At 50.8% G+C, this 16,878-nt stretch overlaps 1 long non-coding RNA gene across 4 annotated transcripts in view; it reads left to right on the top strand.

The window, feature by feature from the left end:
* Positions 1-16,878, top strand: part of LOC146045763 (uncharacterized) — a 50,119-nt gene that overhangs the window by 19,735 nt on the left and 13,506 nt on the right. For all 4 annotated transcript variants that reach the window (XR_014465590.1, XR_014465591.1, XR_014465589.1 and 1 more), the window contains one exon: positions 1,731-1,890. This is a non-coding gene — a long non-coding RNA (uncharacterized LOC146045763). The remainder of the gene's footprint in view (positions 1-1,730; positions 1,891-16,878) is intronic.

Below are 16,878 nucleotides of genomic sequence, written 5' to 3'. Positions count from 1 at the left end.
AATAAAGGGTTATCCCTCTGGATAAAATGAAAGATGCAACAATTTTTTTTGGGGGGGACATACTGTTACGTGAAATAGGTTATATCAATATTCAAATGTGAATGAAACTTTTATTAGTATACTTTTAAAAGGAAAATTGAGAAAAAAGCATTTTGACAAACAACATATATCATAATAATGCTACAGCCCAGTTTCTGGTAGTAAATGAGGCCTACCACTCTTACTTACACATGGGATAGCTCCGGGCTATAGCCCTGGCCCTGGGGATGACTTCCCCATCATCGCTGTCCCCATTCACCCAGTGTGTATAAGGACCATAAGGCGTCCAGGAAAGTGTGCGTCCTTCGTGGCATCAGAAAGTACTAAAGAAGAGCATGGATTTCTTACAGCATCTCTGATAGTGCTCCCCATGCCAGAGGATGCCGTTCTGCTCTGTGTTTAGTAAATGCCCATTTGGAGGAATTAATAGACAACAAGTAGGTCTGTGGCATTATTCCTGTGTGTGTGTGGGTGGTTAGGAAACATGAATGTCAGTGGAAAATGAGACATTTTGCTACAGTTATAAATGTTGCTCATCTCTAGTAACCTGGATGTGAGATTTGTCCTGTCCCAGTATAGGACAATCCCTGTATCAGTACTATAGACCTCCACCGTACTATTCGGTACCATATACTGGACATAGAGGACAGTCATGTGACCCTCATGGCCAGTGGCGTAGCTACGTTTTGGGCGCCCCCCCGCCGTTAGGGGGGGCGCCCCCCCCCCGTCGCCACCCCGCCGAGCACCCCTACCCCGCCGCCCATGCAAACCCCCCTCAATCCCCCACAGCCTTACCTATCGCGCTGGTCCCTGCGGCTCTGTTCTTCTGCTGAGGACCACCAGAAAATGGCCGCCCCCATACAGCAGACAGTTTCAGAGAACTGTGTGCTATATGAGGGCGGCCATTTTGTGGTGGTCCTCAGCAGAAGAACGGAGCCGCCGGGACCAGCACGATAGGTAAGTGTGCGGGGGATTGAGGGGGGGTTTAACTATAGCACCGCAGCCCCCGGCGCCCCCACATGCACAGCGCCCCCCCCGCGGTGGCTGCGGTGCTATAGTTATGCCCCTGCTCATGGCCTGTGGCTTTAAGTTGGGTACACACTAGAAGATATTTCGAACAACTACGGATGAGAAAGCCCTGTTTGAGTGCTGTCACTTTTTACTTATTTCAGCCCGTCCCTCCCCGGCCGGTGTGAGCTCAAATGATGGCTCCAACAGCCGACAACGCACCGGATGGAGGAACTGTATTATAATCATCTTCTAATAAATCAGTATTTTAGTTGGTTTAGCATCTGTTCTATAAGGAGACCCTGGTTTCTGTATTTCCCCCGGAATGCCCTGTATACTATCTGATCACTCTCCCTCTTGGGGTTGGGCTATTTGGGGTACTTCAGGTGGGTACTTACATAGCTCAATATACATTACACGGTTCCCAGGCGTCAGCTCATTGCACTGACTATTCTTCACCTGTTACATTGGCCGGCGGCTATAATAAGTTTCCAGCTTATTCACAATGTGATTGTACCATTAGGTTGAATTACATATATTGTGTCTGTGCTCCACGCTTTACTTTTATTTGCATGTCATCCAATAGATAGATTTATTAGCATTTAATGAACAACAATTGCGAAAAGATATTTCAGGGCTCAGTCATGTTACACATGATATGAGTGTTTCCCCCCTTTTTATAGACTCCAATCTATGCTGGTCCGCACTCCCGGAATGTACAGGAGACTCAGGAATTTGGAAAAGATGTTCTGACAGAAGTGTACAGAAGTGCCTCCCGTTACATCTGCTGGAATTCCCTCACCCCCTACACCTGGTATCCCGGAGGGCACCATTTAATAGCAGGTAAGTTAATGATCATTTTCCCTCTTGTAACTTACATATAATGTATTTTCCAATCACATTTGCTGGAGTGTAAGTCGAGATTTGTCGGCGTCCGTAGAATGTTTTGTAAACACTACCATTTACATCATGAGCTAAGGAGTTCTGCCTAGAAAATGAATGGGGTCTACAGATCCATATAACCCAATGAGGGAGAGTGGCTGGTGCTTTACTAGTGCTGGAGTAATTGGATAGTTCAGATAAAGAGAAACAGTTGTGGCATCAGTGGCACAGATAGTGGTGAGAAAATATCTGTTTTACTGGACAACACTTCAACTTCATTCCACATAAAATTTCCAATGTAGTTATGGGGGGTTAATGGGCAAATAAATGCAACTTTAAGGGGGATATTTACTAAGATGGGAGTTCTATTTCACATGGTGTTGCTATGGGCAACCAATCTGAATCTACTTCTTTATTTAGCACCTTCTAAAAGATAATAGATAGTAACTGATTGGTTGCCCATAGCAACATCACATGTGAAATAGAACTTCCATCTTAGTAAATTTCCCCCTAAGTATCCTTACATACCAATGTGCCTATAAGGGAACTTTCCAATTTGCCCTTTATTCCTTCTCTCACTCTCCCATTTCCTCCGCTCTGTCCCTCCCCCCCGCCCCCCATTTCCTCTCTGTCTCACACTGACATTTCTCCCTATTCTCCCTTTATCTCACATGGACTACTATTTTCCACTAACCCCTGTATCTCCCATTTCCCTTCCTCTCTCTGTCTCTCTCTGTCTCTCATTGCTCCTTTTCCCCCTATTCCAACAATCTTTTATTCTTCCCCTATCCTCTTTTTCGCACTGTTGCATTTCACAATATCTCTCTCATTGTCACTCACACACTTTATCATCCCCTCTCGTCTCTCTCTCTCTCTCCCCTTTCATTTCTCTCGCACACTTGCTCACCGATTCTCATTTGCCCCTATTCTCACTCTCCCCCTCCCCCGCCATTTCCTTTACCCCGTCTATGTCTCACACTCCCATTTGCCCCTATACTCCCTCTCTCTTACATGGTCTACTATTTCTCACTATCCTCTATCTCCCATTTCCCTTACCCCCTCTCACGCGCGCTCTCTCTCTCATTTCTGCCATCCTATATTTTATTTTCTCACATTTCCACTATTCTCTTTCACACTCTCGCATCTCAAAATGGCCCTTATTCTGATCGGTGCGGATATTCCCGCATTCTTACGGAGCGGTCCGCACGCTACGGTGTTTTGCCGCATGCGGCCATCGTCCGTAGAAACGCCCACGTGTCCTCCGCATTCGGACGGACTCACTCTTTAAGAACAGGGCGTGTTTACGGACGACATACAAACCATGCGTGTGCGGGAGAAACACTCCGATTCTGCACGGTATTACAGAGTATTACAGAGTATGCTCGGAAATACCGCATCCGACCGGGAGCCAAGCGGTGCTACCGCCCGTAAGCGGAGTATTTACGCCAAACAACCCACTATTAAGTATCTTCTGCAAGACATCACATGACCCACTTATTCAATTACCTATCCTCATAAAAAACTGCTTTTTTGGAATTGGAATCAATTAGATGCCAATATATCCTTACAAGCATGCCTAACACATGCATTGCACACATTAACCCTTACAGCAATTGAAGTGCAATGGTTTCAATTAAAGCACTGACAAGCGGCCTATTAGTGAGTAATGAGTACAGGAGTAGATTTTATTGGGTTCAGGTGTTAATGCTTGTAGTCATTAGGCGTACGTTCGCCTACCGCATGAACGAGTGGTGTCCGCAAAGCAATAGTACACTTGTGGACACCGCACATTTCTTCCCCTTTTGATCGCGTGCATTCGGAGTGGTATCCGAATGTACGCCCCCCAACATAAGTGTACTCCCCCGTGTCCGCCCATGTTTCCGCCCCGTTTTGCCCACTTTTAAACTACGCCCATGTGACATTCCGCATGACGCCCATAATACGCCCATATTTCCCGACTGATTGCGGGGAACAGTTTTGTACGGGATTTGGCCGAACTGGTACGGAGTCAAGGCGTGGCACATGCGCGTTGCGTTCTCCACGCATGCGCAGACGCCGAAAAGACGCGATCCGTAAGAATGCGGTAAAGTCCGCGTCAATCAGAATAAGGGCCAATATCTTTCTCATTGTCACACTCACACACACTCTCAACCCCCTCTCTTCTTTCTATTTCCTTCTCTCTCTCTCTCTCTCTCTCTCTCTCTCTCCCCCCTTCCATTTCTCTCATACTTGCTCATTCCCTCGCATTTCCCCCTATTCCATATCTCCCTCTATCCTAGGGGTGGCCAAACCTGTCCTCAAGATCTACCAATTGTGCATGTTTTCCAGGCAACCTGTGGATCTATATTAGGAATGAATGCAGCATGTTTTAAAATGTGACAGTTAATAATGACTACAGCTGTGCACCAGCTAGGTAACCTGGAAAATGTGGACCGTTGGTAGATCTCGAGGACCGGGTTGGCCACCCCTGCGGAGTCTATCCCCTCCTCAATCTTACTATTTTCATTCTCTCTCTACCATCTTTTCCACCTCTCTCACTCTCCCGTTTCTCTCTATTCCTTCTGTCTCACACTCACTCTCATTTCCCTTTATTCTCTTCTTCTCTCCTTCCTCTACTATTCTTTGTCTCTGATTCTCTCCCATCTCCCCCTTCTTTCTGTCTCTCGCTCTATCTGTCTCGCTTGTGTTGATGCGGATACTTTCCCAAGTCTTCTATGGACTCTAGCCATCTGCAGACAAGTGCAAGTACTGGTAGATTATAGAGGTACTTGCAGGGTTTCTTACACCAAAGCCCAGCTGAGCTGTGCTAATACCGTATATGTGGTTGAGCCATTCATCCGTAACCAATAACTGATCTGCGATAACATTTTAGAAGCATCACCTTAATTCTTAATGAATAAAAACAGATGTAAATCGGAACATCATTATTTATTGCTATGTACTGTAATTACAGTGGTCTTCAGTATTACAGTACTGTATGTTCCACGGTTACATCTTAGCTGTAGCTGTACAGCCATATGCTCTCTTGTCTGTAAGCCCCATACACACTAGACAACGGGCTCCACTGATATTGCGCGTACACACTGAATGATATCGACAGTGACGTCACCCTCCCACAGCTAATAGCATGCCTTTATTCTGCGGGAGACGTCAGGGGCCATAGGGATGACAGTGGGTAGAGAGTGGATGAGGAACCATTCTAGCACCAGAAAGGTTAAACTAAACATATAGGATGAGTTTATACCTATACATAATCACAGTCACTAGGAATTTCCCCTGTGCGGCTTTGGCAAGAACAACACAAGCACTACTGGATATAAGTGACAAATAATGTTTATTGACACACAGAATATGGGCCCTTATTCTAATCTGTGCGGTACGGCCCGCGTGCGGCCGTACCGCCGATGTTTTCACTCTGCACATGCGCAGAGGTCACTCTGCGCATGTGCAGGCGAAATCGCCGCACACAAAAATTATACGCCGCAAAGGGGGCGTATAGGGGCGTGAGGGGCTTGATAGCCTCATTTACCTATGTATACGCCCAGCGTTTCATGGGCGTTCCCATGCAAACGCGGGGCGTATGCATGGTAATGAGGCTATGACGCCAGTGATGGGGGCGGAAAGCTGACATCGCCGGATGTCAGCTCTCCGCCCAAATACAAGCTTTCACACGGACGATTGTCCGTGTGGTCTAAGCTTGCGTGAGCGGGTGGAGCGTGCGGCCCTGCCTTCGATGGTCGTCGACCATCGAATGCAGGGGGCAGCTCCCACCATGGTGGAGGCGTACGCCCCACCATTTTCATGCGGATCGCCAGCCGTCCGCGTACGGACGGCCGTGGCGATCCGTCTTGTAGGCGGGAATTGGTTTGTGCGGCCGGAGCAACGTATGCGGCTCCGGCCGCACACATCAGAATAAGGGCCATAGTGCAAAGAGGCGATGATGCAGGGTTCCAGATATCACTTGATAAATGCAAGTAACCAGGAGACTGGAACTGGATAGTGGACCGACATTTTGAAGCAACTTGTGACTGATCAGCTTTATCACCAAGTCTGGAGGTTAGAATTATCCTCATTTGAAGGAAAGGGTAGAAATATTGGACCTTGGAACGCTCCCTGGCTCTCTGGACTGGGGAATGTCCCCAGACGCTCTGGGACCGCTCCCTATAAACAGGAGATTGGGCTTGCACCCTCACACTGTAAACTGGCGACCTATTTAATAATATCACAAAAAGAAAATTGAACAAAGACAAATATCATAGTTGAATATAGTCTGGATTAAAATATCTCTTGGTAAATTGGTGGTGTACCTGTATATTTAAATTAATATAAAATATAACATAAGTTCTGGCCCCTAACTTCCCCTTACTGGCCAGCCAATCACCCACTTTTGATGTTATATTCTATATACATTTTCAGAAGAGAGCTCTTTAATGTAATCTTTCTTTACATAGGTCCTGATTCAGCTTAGATCACATTTTATACACTGTCCCCATCAGCTTATTATGTGTGATCCTTAAGCAATGCAAATGCAAGAGGAGGTGCATACCACCTGAGTAAAGGAGCATACACACGTAGAGATCTGTGCTAAGCAATTTTGCTGGTGTCAAGATCTCCCATGCAAAGCACATACACACGCAGAGATTTGTGCTAAACAATTTTGCTAAGCAATTTTTCTTCGCAATTTTGTTTAAGCAAAAAAAGGCCGGGTAGTTGTTCAGAATGAGAGATTGCGATCAGTATCTCTCATTCTGTACACACAGAGAGATTTGCAGTCATTTGCTAAGCAATCTAACTAGATTGGGACTGCATGCACTAACTTAGTTAGCAAGAGATATTTAATCTCTCAGCATACACACGGAGAGATCTGTGCTTACTTTCTAAGAAATCTAGTCAGATTGCTTAGAAAATAGCACAAATTTGCTCCGTGTGTGCACCCCTTAAGTCTCATCTTACTCAGCCCTGCAATCGCAGGTGGGCTTGTGAGGCGAAGGAAACTTCACCTTGCAGCTTAAATGTAAATGTATGTAAAATATAACATCAGTTCTGGCCTCCAACCTCCCCAGATAAGCCAGCCAATCACTCACCTATGATGTTATATTTTATATACATTTTCAGAAGATAACTCTTCAATGTAAACTTACTTTACATAGGGCTTTGTTCAGCTTGGATCGCATATGATACGCTGCTCACAGAAATGCAAATGCAGGAGATGGTGCATACCACCCCCTGGCTACATTTGCAATCCAATTAAACTGCGACACGATAGGAATATAGAGTAACGCGGTGTCCTCAAGCAACTACAGCCTGAGTTAAAACCCCCATACACTAGTCCAACTTGTTCTTACCAGTTTGACCTTGAGAGCTCCCCAGCAGCTCCCCGGGAGGCTCGCTTACGATTTGGCACTTGATGGGCATGCGATATATTGCATGTAATATCCCCCGTGGGGTGGGTAGCGGGGTCTGTGCAGGGGGCGGGCAGTGAGGTCTGTGTGGCGCAGGGCAGGCAGCGGGGTCCGTGCAATGGCTGGGAACTAGTGCTATTTGTCGGGTGGGAAGCGGCTGCTGAATGTGAAAAAAAATTTTTTAAAGACTGGCCGGCTGTTTATTGGTTGAGAGAATTCTCTCAGCCAATTAGCGTTCAGCTAGTCTTTTCAAAATATTTCTTCACATTTAGCAGCCGCTCCCCCCCCCCCCCCCCCCCCCGCCAGGCAAATAGCGCTAATAGTTCCCAGCTGTTGCGCCGACCCCACTGCCCGCCACACGGAACCCACTGCTGCACATAAGCACCCGCGATGTGACTGGTTGGTCCGATACAATACATTTAATGTGCAGCCCGTCCGATCTCCCTACCCCGACCACGCATCGGGTTGGAGGGGATGTCAAACACATCTGACAAGTGTATGGGCACCATAATTCTCACTCTTACTCAGACTTGCAGTCATAGGTTGTCTTGCGAGGCCAAGGAAACTTTGCCATGCCGTATAAATGTATATAAAATGTAACATCAGTTCTGGCCTCCAACCTCCCCAGATAAGCCAGCCAATCACTCGCCTTGTTTTCAGAAGATGCCTGATTCAGTGTGGATCGCATATGATAAGATGCTCGCAGGAGCTTATCATGTGTGATCCTTAACCCCTTCACTGGTAATCCCGAGAATTTTACAGACTATGCCTTAATGCCCAGACTGGCAAGCCCAGAAAATTCTCGGGTTTCCTCGGCTCTCTCGCCTCTGCCTCACCCCGCACCCCTTCTCCCAGCTGTTCTATTACAGCTTGTGGCGCCGGCTTATGACAAGCAGCGTAAATGTATATTTATATAAAATATAACATCAGTTCTGGCCTCCATCCTCCCCAAGTTGCCAGCCAATCACTCGCCTTTGATGTTATATTTTATATAAATTCAGCTTGGGTCACATATGATAAGCTGCTCACAGCAGCTTATCATGTTGGATCCTCAAGCAATGCAAATGCAGGAGGAGGTGCTTACCACCCCCTGCTGGCATTTGTGATCATATCAAACTGCGATGCAATGGCAGTTTAGGGGTAATTGCGACCATCGGTCGTGGCGTCCCTCTACGACTACAGCCTAAGTAAGTCTCCTCTTACTCAGTCTTGAAGTCGCAGGCTGTCTTGCGAGGCGAAGGAAACTTCACCTTGCAGCGTAAATTTATATTTATATAAAATATAACATCAGTTCTGGCCTCCATCCGCCCCAAGTTGCCAGCCAATTCCTCGCCTTTGATGTTATATTTTATATAAATTCAGCTTGGGTCACATATGATAAGCTGCTCACAGCAGCTTATCACGTGGGATCCTCAAGCAATGCAAATGCAGGAGGAGGTGCATTCCACCCCCTGCCGGTATTTGTGATCATATCATACTGTGGTTGCAGATTAGAGGAACATTGCGACCATTGGTCCCAGTGTCCCTTTACGACTACAGCCTAAGCAAAACTGGCCAGACACTTGTGCGATTCTCCGAGGGGAGAAGTCGCACACGATCAATAGCCGAGTCCACCTGCATTTTCTGTTGACACTCCCTGTAAATGGCTGGGTGCCTCACCCAAACTCCGGCCGCCTGTCAATCTCCCTGTGTGCGGAAAGTGATGAGAAGCTGTCACTGGCTTTCATAGCAGAGAGATTTTGGCTTAGATCACATATGATAGGCTGCTCGCTGCAGCTTATCATGTGCGATCCTTGTCACCCTCTGTCTATTTCATTGTATCGAACTGTAATGTAATTGCAGTTTAGCGGAACATCGGGACCATCGGACGCAGTGTCCCTCCGCAACTACAACATGATAAGTGTCATCTTACTCAGGCTTGCAGTTGTGTGTCAGCTTGCGAGACTAAGAAAACTGTGCCTTGCAGCGTAAATGTGTTGTCACAAGGCAAGGCCGCCCGCATGTCTAGTCCCTACCCATGATGCAATTGCAAAGTACTTGCAATCGCTTCTCAGAAATGTGATTTGCATTGCAAAAATGTGATAACATTTCCAGGGTAGTCCCCTTTCTGCGCAGCCTCCTATTTAACCATCCAGGCAGTGGTATCCTCCAGCCATGGGTATCTCCTCCTCCTGTTTAACCACCAACCAGTGGCATCCTCCTGCCACATAGGTATCCATTCCTCCTGTTTAACCATCTGGCCAGTGGAATCCTCCTGCCATGGGTTTCCCGTCCTCCTGTTTAACCATCTGGCCAGTGTTATCCTCCTGCCATAGGTATCCAGTCCTTTTTTAACCCTCCGGCGAGTGGTATCCTCCTGCCATAGGTATCCAGTCCTCCTGTTTAACCATCTGACCAGTGTTATCCTTCTGCCATAGGTATCCAGTCCTCCTGTTTAACCATCTGACCAGTGTTATCCTCCTGCCATAGGTATCCAGAGGGAGATTCTCTAAGCGAAAAATGCGGTAAAAAAAACGTTACCGTGGCGGGGGGCTTCGCCAGAAAAATCTGGCGATGCCCCATAGAAGCCAATGGGCTTCTACCGCATCCCACCGAAGCCCCGCAACGACGCCCCGCATGGACCCCCACCTCCCTGCATTGCCCCTCATCTGTGTCCGGGCAGCACAGAGCTGTGCTGGCCGGACCTGTGACCTCCTCCCTGCACTGATCCTCTTCTGGGTGCAGGGAGGAGGAGAGCCCGGCGCAGCAGCAGCAGCGCCGGGTGTGTGAGGGAGGGGGGAGCCGCCGGGACCTGCAGGGACCCGGCAACTCTCACCGCAAAGGACAGCTCTTAACGCAAGAGCTGTCCTTTGGTATAATTATCGCATAAACATATGCAATAATTATAAATGCGAAGAGAGGTGAAGGGGGGCGGAGATTCTTAAAGAATCTCCCCCATTGTCCTCCTGTTTAACCATTCAGCCAGTGAATTCATTCAGCCTGCTCACAGCAGCTTATTATGTGGGATCCTCAAGCAATGCAAATGCAGGAGGAGGTGCATTCCACCCCCTGCCTCCATTTGTGATCATAACAAACTGCAATTGCAGTTTAGAAAAACATCACGACCATCGGTGGCTGTGACGCTGCGACTGCAGCCTGAGTAAGTCTCATCTCTTTCAGGCTTGCAGTTGTAGGTCGGCTTGCGAGACCAAGCAAACTTTGCCATGCAGCTTAAATGTATATAAGATATAACATCAGTTCTGGCCTCCGTCCTCCCCAGATAAGCCAGCCAAACCCTCGCCATTGATGTTATATTTAATATACATTTTTAGAAGATGCCTGATTCAGTTTGGATTGCACATGATAAGCTGCTCACAGCAGCTTATCATGTGGGATCCTCAAGCAATGCAAATGCAGGAGGAGGTGCATTCCACCCCCTGCCTCCATTTGCAATTGCTGGCTGCTCTACACCGCAAGCACCTCTGCAATCAGCAGAGGTGTTTGTTGTTCTGCGATGTGATCACATGTGCAGAAACCAAACATTGCGCATAATATGGGTTGGATCGTACTTGGAGTTGGAGTGTGAGGGCAGAGACGCTGAGGGGGGAGTTAGAGAGAGGGAGAGGGCAGAGACACTGATGGTGGAGTTAGAGAGAGGGTGAGGGCAGAGCCGCCGATGGGGGGGGGGGGGGTTTAGATATATGAGGGCAGAGAAGCTGAGGGGGGAGTTAGAGAGAGGGTGAGGGCAGAGACGCTGAGGGGAGAGTTAGAGAGAGGGGGGAGTGTTAGAGAGTTAATGAGGGCAGAGAGGCTGAGGGGGGAGTTAGAGAGAGAGGGTGAGGGCAGAGAGGCTGAGGGGAGAGTTAGAGAGAGGGTGAGGGCAGAGCCGCTGAGGGGGGAGTTAGAGAGTTAGTCAGGACAGAGGCTAAGGGGGGAGTTGGAGAGAGAGGGTGAGGGCAGAGACGCTGAGGGGGGAGTTAGAGAGAGGGTGAGGGCAGAGAGGCTGAGAGGGGAGTTAGAGAGAGGGTGAGGGCAGAGACGCTGAGGGGGGAGTTAGAGAGAGGGTGAGGGCAGAGACGCTGTGGGGGGAGTTAGAGAGTGGGCAAGGGCAGAGAGGGTGAGGGCAGAGACGCTGAGGGGGGAGTTAGAGAGAGGGTGAGGGCAGAGACGCTGAGGGGGGAGTTAGAGAGAGGGTGAGGGCAGAGAGGCTGAGAGGGGAGTTAGAGAGAGGGTGAGGGCAGAGACGCTGAGGGGGGAGTTAGAGAGAGGGTGAGGGCAGAGACGCTGTGGGGGGAGTTAGAGAGTGGGCAAGGGCAGAGAGGGTGAGGGCAGAGACGCTGAGGGGAGAGTTAGAGAGTGGGCGAGGGCAGAGAGGGTGAGGACAGAGACGCTGGGGGGGAGTTAGAGAGAACAGCAGTGTGGGCATGGACGATGGGGGGTGGTGCGAGTGATGGTAAGGCAAGAGAGAGTGGGGGTGCGCTGTTAGGCTATTGACCCGGGGGTGGTATGTGTATAACGCTTAATCCTCAATCCTTAAGCAGTGCAAACGCAGGAGGAGGTGCATTCCACCCCCGGCCTCCATTTGTGATCATAACAAACTGCGATTGCAGTTTAGAAAAACATCAGGACCATCGGTGGCTGTGACGCTGCGACTGCAGCCTGAGTAAGTCTCATCTCTCTCAGGCTTGCAGTTGTAGGTCGGCTTGCGAGACAAAGGAAACTTTGCGTTGCAGCTTAAATGTATATAAGATACAGTATAACATCAGCATACCTCCCAACATGACCCTCTCCAGGAGGGACACATTGCTCTGCTTCTGCCCTTCTGTCTTAATTTATGATTGACATCACCTGTGTTGAAATACCTTTTATTATAAATTATCCTGTTCCTGTTTGGATTGCACATGATAAGCTGCTCACAGCAGCTTATCATGTGGGATCCTCAAGCAATGCAAATGCAGGAGGAGGTGCATTCCACCCCGTGCTTCCATTTGTGATCGCTGGCTGCTCTACATCGCAAGCAGCTCTGCAATCAGCAGAGGTGTTCGTTGTTCTGCGATGTGATCACATGTGCAGAAACCAAACATTGCGCATAATATGGGTTGGATCGTACTTGGAGTTGGAGTGTGAGGGCAGAGACGCTGAGGGGGGAGTTAGAGAGTGGGGGAGAGATTCTCTATCACAGAAATGCGGTAAAAAACCCATTATCGGGGTTTTTACCGCATTTCTGTATTCTCTAACCCCCCTTCGCAGTGTCAGCGCTGCGGAGGGAATCGCCAGAAAAAGCTGTCGATCCCCTGCAGAAGCCTATGGGCTTCTTACCGCAGCGCTGTGTGAGGGATCCGTCACGGATCCCTCCCAGCATGCCCCGCGGCCGGAGCGTCGGTCTGCGCATGCGCAGACGGACTCCCGGGTCATAGACCCGGAAGTCCAGCAACGGCGCCGCATCGCAAGGGACAGCTCTTACCGCAAGAGCTGTCCCTTGCATTAATTACCGCATATTTTAGAGAATATGCGGTCATTAGAAATGCGAATGCCGGCGATACTGGGCTGCGGATTTTAGAGAATCCCGCCCAGAGAGAGGGAGAGGTCAGAAACGCTGATTTGGGAGTTAGAGAGAGGGTGAGGGCAGAGACGCTGAAGGGGGAGTTAGAGAGTGGGTATGGGCAGAGAGGCTGAGGGGGAGTTAGAGTGAAGGTGAGGGCAGAGATGCTGAGGGGGGAGTTAGAGAGAGGGTGAGGGCATTAACGCTGAGGGGGGAGATAGAGGGTGAGGGCAGAGACTCTGAGGGGGGGAGTTATAGAGAGGGTGGGGGCAGAGACACTGAGGGGGGGGGAGTTAGATAGAGGGTGAGGGCAGAGACGCTGAGGGGGGGAGTGAGAGAGTGGGTGAGGGCAGAGACACTGAGGGGGGAGTTAGAGAGTGGGTGATGGCAGAGAGGCTGAGGGGGGGGGGGGGGGTTAGAGAGAGGGTGAGGGCAGAGACGCTGAGGGGGGAGTTAGAGAGTTAGTGAGGGCAGAGAGGCTGAGGGGGGAGTTAGAGAGAGAGGGTGAGGGCAGAGACACTAAGGGGGGTGTTAGAGAGAGGGGGGAGTTAGAGAGTGGGTGAGGGCAGAGAGGCTGAGGGTGGAGTTAGAGAGAGAGGGTGAGGGCAGAGACGCTGAGGGGGGAGTTAGAGAGAGGGTGAGGGGGGAGTTAGAGAGAGAGGGTGAGGGCAGAGATGCTGAGGGGGGAGTTAGAGAGTTAGAGCTGAGGGGGGAGTTAGAGAGAGGGTGAGGGCATTAACACTGAGGGGGGAGATAGAGGGTGAGGGCAAAGACTCTGAGGGGGGGAGTTATAGAGAGGGTGAGGGCAGAGACACTGAGGGGGGGGAGTTAGAGAGAGGGTGAGGGCAGAGACGCTGAGGGGGGAGTTAGAGAGTGGGTGAGGGCAGAGACACTGAGGGGGGAGTTAGAGAGTGGGTGATGCCAGAGAGGCTGAGGGGGGGGTTAGAGAAAGGGTGAGGGCAGAGACGCTGAGGGGGGAGTTAGAGAGTTAGTGAGGGCAGAGAGGCTGAGGGGGGAGTTAGAGAGAGGGTGAGGGCAGAGAGGCTGAGGGTGGAGTTAGAGAGAGAGGGTGAGGGCAGAGACGCTGAGGGGGGAGTTAGAGAGAGGGTGAGGGGGGAGTTAGAGAGAGAGGGTGAGGGCAGAGATGCTGAGGGGGGAGTTAGAGAGTTAGAGCTGAGGGGGGAGTTAGAGAGAGGGTGAGGGCATTAACACTGAGGGGGGAGATAGAGGGTGAGGGCAAAGACTCTGAGGGGGGGAGTTATAGAGAGGGTGAGGGCAGAGACACTGAGGGGGGGGAGTTAGAGAGAGGGTGAGGGCAGAGACGCTGAGGGGGGAGTTAGAGAGTGGGTGAGGGCAGAGACACTGAGGGGGGAGTTAGAGAGAGGGTGATGCCAGAGAGGCTGAGGGGGGGGTTAGAGAAAGGGTGAGGGCAGAGAGGCTGAGGGGGGAGTTAGAGAGTTAGTGAGGGCAGAGAGGCTGAGGGGGGAGTTAGAGAGAGGGTGAGGGCAGAGACGCTGAGGGGGGAGTTAGAGAGAGGGTGAGGGCAGAGACGCTGAGGGGGGAGTTAGAGAGTTAGTGAGGGCAGAGAGGCTGAGGGGGGAGTTAGAGAGAGAGGGTGAGGGCAGAGACAATGAGGGGGGAGTTAGAGAGAGGGGGGAGTTAGAGAGTGGGTGAGGGCAGAGAGACTGAGGGAGGAGTTAGAGAGAGAGGGTGAGGGTAGAGACGCTGAGGGGGGAGTTAGAGAGAGAGGGTGAGGGCAGAGAAGCTGAGGGGGGAGTTAGAGAGTTAGTGAGGGCAGAGAGGCTGAGGGGGGAGTTAGAGAGAGGGTGAGGGCAGAGAGGCTGAGGGGGGAGTTAGAGAGAGAGGGTGAGGGCAGAGACGCTGAGGGGGGGAGTTAGAGAGAGGGTGAGGGGGGAGTTAGAGAGACAGGGTGAGGGCAGAGAAGCTGAGGGGGGAGTTAGAGAGAGGGTGAGGGCAGAGAGGCTGAGGGGGGAGTTAGAGAGAGGGTGAGGGCAGAGACGCTGAGGGGGGAGTTAGAGAGTTAGTGAGGGCTGAGGGGTGAGTTAGAGAGAGGGTGAGGGCAGAGACTCTGAGGGGGGAGTTAGAGAGAGGGTGAGGGCAGACGCTGTGGGGGGAGTTAGAGAGTGGGAAAGGGCAGAGAGGGTGTGGGCAGAGATGCTGAGGGGGGAGTTAGAGAGTTAGTGAGGGCAGAGAGGCTGAGGGAGGAGTTAGAGAGAGGGTGAGGGCAGAGAGGCTGAGGGGGGAGTTAGAGAGAGGGTGAGGGCAGAGACGCTGAGGGGGGAGTTAGAGAATTAGTGAGGGCTGAGGGAGGGAGTTAGAGAGAGGGTGAGGGCAGAGACGCTGAGGGGGGAGTTAGAGAGAGGGTGAGGGCAGAGACGCTGTGGGGGGAGTTAGAGAGTGGGCAAGGGCAGAGAGGGTGAGGGCAGAGACGCTGAGGGGGGAGTTAGAGAGTGGGCGAGGGCAGAGAGGGTGAGGACAGAGACGCTGAGGGGGGAGTTAGAAAGAGCAGCAGTGTGGGCATGGACGATGGGGGGTGGTGCGAGTGATGGTAAGGCAGGAGAGAGTGGGGGTGCGCTGTTAGGCTATTGACCCGGGGGTGGCATGTGTATAACGCTTAATCCTCAATCCTTAAGCAGTGCAAACGCAGGAGGAGGTGCATTCCACCCCCTGCCTCCATTTGTGATCATAACAAACTGCAATTGCAGTTTAGAAAAACATCACGACCATCGGTGGCTGTGACGCTGCGACTGCAGCCTGAGTAAGTCTCATCTCTCTCAGGCTTGCAGTTGTAGGTCGTCTTGCGAGACCAAAGAAACTTTGCATTGCAGCTTAAATGTATATAAGATATAACATCAGCATACCTCCCAACATGACCCTCTCCAGGAGGGACACATTGCTCTGCTTCTGCCCTTCTGTCTTAATTTATGATTGACATCACCTGTGTTGAAACACCTTTCTTATTAATTATCCTGTTCAAGACAGATCAAGGTAATCATGCATTCAGAAGAAAATCCAGAAGCAGAGCATTTTGTCCCTCCTGGAGAGGGTCATGTTGGGAGGTATGCATCAGTTCTGGCCTCCGTCCTCCCCAGATAAGCCAGCCAAACCCTCGCCATTGATGTTATATTTTATATACATTTTTAGAAGATGCCTGATTCGGTTTGGATTGCACATGACAAGCTGCTCACAGCAGCTTATCATGTGGGATCCTCAAGCAATGCAAATGCAGGAGGAGGTGCATTCCACCCCCTGCCTCCATTTGCGATCGCTGGCTGCTCTACACCGCAAGCACCTCTGCAATCAGCAGAGGTGTTTGTTGTTCTGCGATGTGATCACATGTGCAGAAACCAAACATTGCGCATAATATGGATTGGATTGGAGTTGGAGTGTGAGGGCAGAGACGCTGAGGGGGGAGTTAGAGAGAGGGAGAGGGCAGAGACGCTGAGGGTGGAGTTAGAGAGAGGGTGAGGGCAGAGACGCTGAGGGGGGAGTTAGAGAGAGGGTGAGGGCAGAGACGCTGAAGGGGGAGTTAGAGAGTGGGTGATGGCAGAGAGGCTGAGGGGGGAGTTAGAGAGAGGGTGAGGGCATTAACGCTGAGGGGGGAGATAGAGGGTGAGGGCAGAGACTCTGAGGAGGGGAGTTATAGAGAGGGTGATGGCAGAGACACTGAGGGGGGGGGAGTTAGAGAGAGGGTGAAGGCAGAGACGCTGAGGGGGGAGTTAGAAAGTGGGTGAGGGCAGAGACGCTGAGGGGGGAGTTAGAGAGTGGGTGATGGCAGAGAGGCTGAGGGGGGGGTTAGAGAGAGGGTGAGGGCAGAGACGCTGAGGGGGGAGTTAGAGAGTTAGTGATGGCAGAGAGGCTGAGGGGGAGTTAGAGAGAGGGTGAGGGCAGAGAAGCTGAGGGAGGAGTTAGAGAGAGGGTGAGGGCAGAGACGCTAAGGGGGGAGTTAGAGAGTTAGTGAGGGCAGAGAGGCTGAGGGGGGAGTTAGAGAGAGAGGGTGAGGGC

Source organism: Crinia signifera, chromosome 11 (assembly GCF_055691185.1).
Source record: "Crinia signifera chromosome 11, ASM5569118v1, whole genome shotgun sequence".
In the NCBI taxonomy this organism is placed as follows: Eukaryota; Metazoa; Chordata; class Amphibia; order Anura; family Myobatrachidae; genus Crinia; species Crinia signifera.
Note: the sequence above shows the minus strand (reverse complement) of the source record. Positions and strands in the feature narration are given on the sequence as shown.